Source organism: Larimichthys crocea, chromosome XIV, assembly GCF_000972845.2.
Source record: "Larimichthys crocea isolate SSNF chromosome XIV, L_crocea_2.0, whole genome shotgun sequence".
In the NCBI taxonomy this organism is placed as follows: domain Eukaryota; kingdom Metazoa; phylum Chordata; class Actinopteri; family Sciaenidae; genus Larimichthys; species Larimichthys crocea.
The window spans coordinates 13,235,318-13,242,221 of NC_040024.1; the positions used below are offsets into that span (position 1 = coordinate 13,235,318).

The 6,904-nt window shown below is 42.2% G+C and overlaps 1 long non-coding RNA gene across 2 annotated transcripts; it reads right to left on the reverse strand.

Moving 5' to 3' along the window:
- Window positions 1-4,794: 4,794 nt before the first annotated feature.
- LOC113747638 (uncharacterized) lies at window positions 4,795-6,665 on the reverse strand. 2 transcript variants are annotated; one of them, XR_003463748.1, is made up of 3 exons: window positions 6,516-6,665; window positions 5,610-6,107; window positions 4,795-5,275 (listed from the first exon to the last, which is right to left on the reverse strand). It is a non-coding gene; the product is annotated as an uncharacterized LOC113747638 (long non-coding RNA). The 2 variants fall into 2 exon arrangements; XR_003463749.1 differs by having other exon boundaries at window positions 5,835-6,107; window positions 6,516-6,646.
- Between the last annotated feature and the right edge of the window lie 239 nt (window positions 6,666-6,904).

Consider the following 6,904-nt stretch of genomic DNA (forward strand, 5'->3'; position numbering starts at 1 on the left):
GGGTAAAGGTGATCATCATGTAATACTTCATAACTTAGCATTCCCCATATGTTATATATACTGCAGTTAAAATCGTTCGTTGCCTTCTTATATCAGTTCACTGTAAATGACCAATAAGACTGAATTAATTTCCATATCAGAAATAATGCATTGTAATGATACATGTAAGACTAGGGAAATCATGCCTCTCGTCGGTTTTTAATTTTTATTATTTTGTTTCATTTTATTCTTGGCATATTTTTTTTTTTTTTATGATACTGTAACACACGTCACACACTCCTCTTATCAGATGTGCTGTTGAGATATCTGAATTTCACCCTGCCAGTCTTGGGCGGTTACCATTTATCGCCAATTCAGCAACATCACGCGTATCCTCTTTCCCTTTTTGGGTAGTTTAAATCTTTACTCTGCGTAGGCTATTATTCTATAATATTACATGTCATTCACTATTTATTTAATTTGTCAGGTATTCTTAGCCCATGATTCATTTTTATCATCATTTTCTTTGAATCGTTTTGCAGCCTCGTTCTTGATCTCGTTTTTTGGATTTCATTTTATTTATTTGTTTTAATAATTCTTTTCTGATCAGACTTGTACCCTCCTCCTCTACGCTCTTCCTCGACTTATACACTGAAACTGAAACTTCTGGTGCAGCCTCTTTGAAAAACTTTGAACGCGGTGTTTTCTTTTGACCATGCTCTGTTAAGGAGAAAGATGTCCCAGATTGTCTTTTATGAGATCAAAGATCTTTCTGGTTGGTCTTCCACTGACGACACTGAGCAACCCCACCTTCACTCTTTACGCTCCTTTTTGGTGTGCTTTGAAGGAACTGTTAATGATAGATATTCTGTCGTTCTGCAGCGAGACCAGAGTTGTATCACCATTTTCTGGACATACCACATCAGAATGTGATTCTTCTTGTGTGTTGGCTTATTTACACGCTGAACAAGGTTATTGTTTTCCAAAAATTTAAGAAACGGGATGGAATCAATTTGGGGCGTATCAACCCAGATATTGAAATCTCCAGCCACAATGACGTTGTGTAGTTTCTGTAATGATCCATGAAGACTTTTGAAAACTATTCGAAATGCCCTGAGTTCTGCGCCCTTGTAAGTTTTTTGAGGGGCGATACACATGATGAAAAGGATCGGCTCGGTAAACAGATCATGTTGTAGAACTTCGGAAAAGGATGACAAAGGTTGGGGAGGGGAGGGAAGTAATAAACAGTGGGAGAATTAATAGCAGGAGTAAAATATATGAGTAAGAAGGAGTAAAGATGGTAAGTAAGATGGAGAACAAAAAAAAAAACCTGTTTGTGTGTGTGTTTTTTGTGTTGGTTTTTGTGGTTGTTGTGGGTTGTTTTGGGGTTTTTTTTGTTGGTTTTGTTTTGTTGTTTGTGTTTGTTTTTGTTGGTTGTTGTGTTTTTTTTTGTTTCCCCAACACCCACACCAACACACCCAAAAACCCCAACCCAACACCACCAACTCCCCAAACACCACCAACACCCCCACCCCAAACCACACACAAACCCAACCCTGTGATTTTTTGTTTTTTGTTTTTTGTATTGTCGTTGTTTTGGTTGTGTTTTTTTTTGGTTTGTTTTTGTTGTTTGTTTTGTGTTTTTTTGTTTTTTTTTTTTTTTTGGGTTTTTTTTTTTTTTTTTTTTTGTTTTTTTTTTTTTTTTTTTTTTTTTTTTTTGTTTTTTTTTTTGTGTGTGTTTGTTTTTTTTTTGTTTTTTGCCCCCTTTGTTTTTTTTTTTTTTTTTTTTTTTTTGTTTTGTTTGTTTTTTTTTTTTTTTTTGTGTTGTTTGTGTTTTGTTTTTTTTGTTTTTTTTTTTTTTTTTTTTTTTTGTTTTTTTTTTTGGGGTTTTTTTTTTTTTGTTTTTTTTCCCCCCCCCCCACCCCCCACCCCCACACCCCCCCCCCCCCCCCCCCCCCCCCACCCCCCCCCCACAACCCCCCCCCCCCCCACCCCCCCACCCACCCCCACCCCCCCCCCACCCCCCCACCACCCACCCCCACCCCCCCCCCCCCCCCCCCCCCCCCCCCCCCCCCCCCCACCCCCCCCCCCCCCCCCCCCCCCCCCCCCCCCCCCCCACCCCCCACCCCCCCCCCCCCCCCTTTTGTTTTTTTTTTTTTTTTTGTTTTTTTTTTTTTTTTTTTTACTCTGTATCCCCTCTCTGTGGCTCACTTCCTGTCTGTTTATTTTGCTGTTCTTGTTCTTTTTGACGTTCGGCCTTTTCGGTTCTCTTTTGTTCTCGTTGACGCCTAGCCTTCTCGGTTGTTCTTGTTTCTTGTTGAGCCTAGCCATCTTGATTCTCTTTTGGACTCGTTGACGTTTAGCCATCTCGATTCTCTCTTGTTCTTGTTGATGTTTAGCCATCTCGATTCTCTCTTTTTCTCGTTGACGTCTAGCCATCTCGATTCTCTCTTGTTTTCGTTGACGTCTAGCCATCTCAATTCTCTCTTGTTCTCGTTGACGTCTAGCCATCTCGATTCTCTCTTGTTCTCGTTGACGTCTAACCATCTCGGTTCTCTCTTGTTCTCGTTGGCGTCTTGCCATCTCGATTCTCTCTTGTTCTTGTTGTTCAGCCATGTCTACCAACATTTTCCTGTACATAAAACAAGTAAATGTTCAGTTAGCATCATTCAACGGTTGACAACACAAACATTTTACCCTGAATTAATATTTGTGTAAAGGTTATAATAATTTATGAAAGTAATAACTATTTCTAACTTCAATAAGCTTTTGGTCTGTTTGCTGAATAGCATGTTAACTTTGGTATCTGTAAGTAAATATTTGCACATAGTGAAGTAATTGATTGTGGTCATTGCTACACTGCTACAATTTCTCCATATTCTGTTAAATGTCATCCGTAGAAAGCAAACTGACTACCCCAGATGGACATTAAAGTTTCTATGGATGTTTTGATGACCATGAACACCAGTCAGTAAACTGATATGAACTCCACTGCTGTTCTCAGATCCGCAGAGGAGAGTATCTTCATACCTCATGGTGTCAAACTGTTCTCTCAGTCCCTGGTCATCTTTAGAATGGCGTCGGCTGTATCTTTCAATGATTGCTCGCTTCAGTCACATGATTGTTCTTGATCGCCTCTTTCCAGTTGTCAACCGCCTCAGGAAATGCAAACGCCAGTCCAACAGCTCCGCCCACCACCTGATGATGAATATGATCAATGCTGATTTATTTGAAATATTATCAGACTGATGATCAAGATAAACTCATGTGCATTCATCAAAATCAGAAGAACTATACACGTGTATGTTACTGAATCTTACCATGGCGCCTCCTTTAAAGGCTGTTTTAACTCCAGTTGTTGACATCTGTTTATCAGTCGTTTGGTTGCTTCCGCATAAAATATTTTGCTACCTTTCCCCCTCTTTTGAAAGTGAGAAATGTTAAAATAGCACACGAATAGAAGTACAACACTTTCATTATGTTGAAGATGGGTTTGGGGATTGGGTTGAGCTGCATGTACATGTCCATGTTCATGCCTTTATGAGGTGAACGGTGCAACATGTCATGAAGTTTGCTAAAGCCGATCTTCATCTCCAGTGCACTTCGTCTGGCCATGGCTCCCCGAAGTTTAGTCATGACGCTTCGGTCCACTTCATCTAGATCTGCAGAGGGACAACCTTCTTGATCTCTGCCTTCGTTGATCAAACAGCTTCTGGATTCTTTGTGCAATGTTGTTGCTCTTCTCTTCTATCTTCTCAGCCTCTTTCATGGTATCACTTGATACAAAGTGTTCAGTGAGTTTAGTAACCACAGACATGGTGACACCTACACCTGTATACACTCCTCCTAAAGACCTAAAAATGGAGCAGCTGCTCCACCGGTGAACAAAGTGGCTCGCGCCGGCACCGAGTAGACATGCGCCCCAACCACGGACACTGAGTTGCCGATACATTCACCACCGTTACACATATCCCTGAGTGACTCCAGCTCATTGGCCAGTTTCTTCAGCTGCCTTGCACAGCACTCCCTCTGATCGATCCAGGAGAACATCGCTCCAGCAGCAGGTCAGCGGTGGCCATGATGGAGAGATGAGATCAAGTCTGAAAGAAGACAGAGGACAGATTAGAGGACAATAATCCATCTCCATGACACAGAGCAAACTACCTGCTGACGAAGACCATGAAATAAAGTGAGAGCTGAAAGTATAGAAAGGTTTCAAAATGTCATTTGTCTTTATCATACAGTGTCTTGTCTGCCAGCTTGTGACTTTAGTAAAACAAACGCTGTTAGTTCATGGTTGGCCTGTTGTCTGCCACAACCTCGCTGCAACCTTTGTATGGTCTTGCTTCCTGTGGTCTCCAAATAAACTTGCATATTGAGCTCATCTTCCTTGACTGATTGTTGAGAGCCGGCCCAGTATATTACAGATGGGACAGCTCATTAACAAATGAACATTACCGGTCAGTGGCAAAAAAGAAAAAAACACGACACACTAAACAAACACTGTTTACTTCCTTTGGTCTCTCCATTTATACAGTTACAAAGTGTAGAATTGCAGACTCAAGACTCTAACTGTGAGACCAGCCTAGAATGGCTGTTTCTGGGTCAGGAGGAAGAAGAAGGAGCTGGTAAACATCAGAGAACAACTGGTAACTGGTCCAGAGCCAGAACATATTGAGCCCGTGCCCCTCAGATTGTTTGCATTAATAGAGAGTGGTGATGAGGAAGGGTAGAATGAATGTAGTGTTTAGTGTCTGTGTATGACCTTACATTGGATTAACTGGAATGTATTCTCTGACAGACATTAGTCCATGCACCCTCTGAAATGAACACACCACTTTCAGTCTCACTGCATGACAGTGGAAGTGTTTTGTGAAGAAATCAGATGGCTACCAGTTTGTATTGGACAGGCTAACAGGGCCATGCAAGAAGGTGAATGAATGAATGAATGAAAATGAGTCGAAAGAGGATTTAGATTCATATGTGGATGTGTTTCTGTGTAGCAGAGCCACTGCATAAGTCCCCTGTGTACTACGTCACCTGTGAGTTGTTGAGGTCACCTGTGGGTCGTCAAGGTTGATGTGGAGAAATTGCTGAAGTCAAAGGTCAATGGTGAGGTCAGGAAGGAAGAAAGTGTTCAGGAGCCTCTGATGTCTTATGCTGTATTATTTATTGACGCTTAGCCAAGGAGAATTAGACACACTTTCAAGTTTCATGTTAGTCAATGTGTCAGCTCACACAGTCTCCGTCCCCGCTGCGTCACAGCTCTGGAACGACTGTAGCAACCGGCAGCCCTCTGCAACACATACACAGAGCTTCTATTTTTACGGACGTATAAATTCGCCACAGGGCAGACCGTGCGTAGGAAATAAAATATACAAAATACAACCCCGGTTGATTTTAAGAATAATTTCATTACAAGAACACGTCATAATGGCGGGGCCGACCTGCAGTCAACAGGTGAGGGGTTTTCAGGCGTAACATTTATGAACCTCACATCCTTTTTATTAGGGACCCCAGAAAAAAGAGGCAGCGTGGAATGCCAGTGCAGGAGTCAAAGAGACTACAGACGGCAATATCATGCGATTATGCGTGAATTCGCGAGATCTAGATGGCCGGCAGAGACGCACCTGAGTGCATCACAAACGGATTATGTGTGAGTTGGAGTTGAGTACGCAGCCGTTCTGTAGCGGAGCTGTTGTGCAGCCGTTCTGCGTGCTGTATATTTTAGGGGTAATAATCCATAACAGAGGTCACCTGTGGGTCGTCGAGGTCACCTGTGGGTCATTAAGGTCACACATAGACAAAAACTAGAACTAAACACTGATGCATGGGAACAAGAGAGGAACACACACCAAAGTCTGATTCAGTCATTGACTGAATGTGAGGGCTGCTACAGTCATGTCCGGGCCTCACTGATTACTGTACAGAACCACAGCTTCAGAACTTTATTCAAACTGGATCAGATTTTGTTCACATTATATTTGCTGCGGTTCCCTCTGATGTCCTCCTGCAGAGGCTGTGTTCAGCCGTGTTCACTGGAAGGTAAACACTGACACTAACTCAGCTCGATCAACATCCACAAGTCAGGAAGTAAACAGAACTCTACTTCCTGTTTACATTAAAGACTGAAAAAAAGAAAAGGGGAGATAAAGAAGTATAAATATTAATTTAAGCCAGCAGTTAATACAAATCTCTGCTCAAAGACAGAGTCTAATTCAAACAACAGTCTAAGGAAGAAGAAGAATTCAAAGTTATGCCTCAAAAATAAACACAGAGTAGCTACCAGTCTTTCAGCAGACTGAAGATCTTTTAAAACAAAGGAGCACCACATATAGTCTCAGGTGCATTACATTTGTTATGACTGTGGTCTATTCTCGACCCCCAGGCACCCCTGACTGGGGCATAACACATATAAAGAAGTGTGTTTATGGAGCAGTTTATACTTTAACAGCAGACATTTATAGACTCCATGCAGATATTTAGAGAAAGATGAGCAGCACGAGAAGCAGACAGAGAAAAGAAGAGTTTCTTACCTGCAGCTGAAAGTTTGGTTGAATAAAGTTAGGAGAGGATCTGCTGACAGACTGACTGTAAACTGTGTTTGTTCTTCTGACTGACTGCAGCTCATTGCCTCTTCTCTGCTCTTTAACTTGCAGCCCACTTTCTGTAAACCATGTGACTTCTTGGTTGGGTGGAGCTGCAGTCAGAGGCACATGTTTTATTTTCCTGTGGTCTGTGATAAGAACAAGAGGCGGTGGCAACACACACATACAGTGATGTAACTGATTGTAGCCCCTCCAAGACTGTTTCCCTTAGTTGCAGCTCAATTTCTCTAAACCATGTGACTTCTTGTAAAGCTGTAGTCAGAGGCACAGAGGCCCCCCGCCCACAAGCTCTGGTCTGCTAGTTGCCCAGGAGTCCC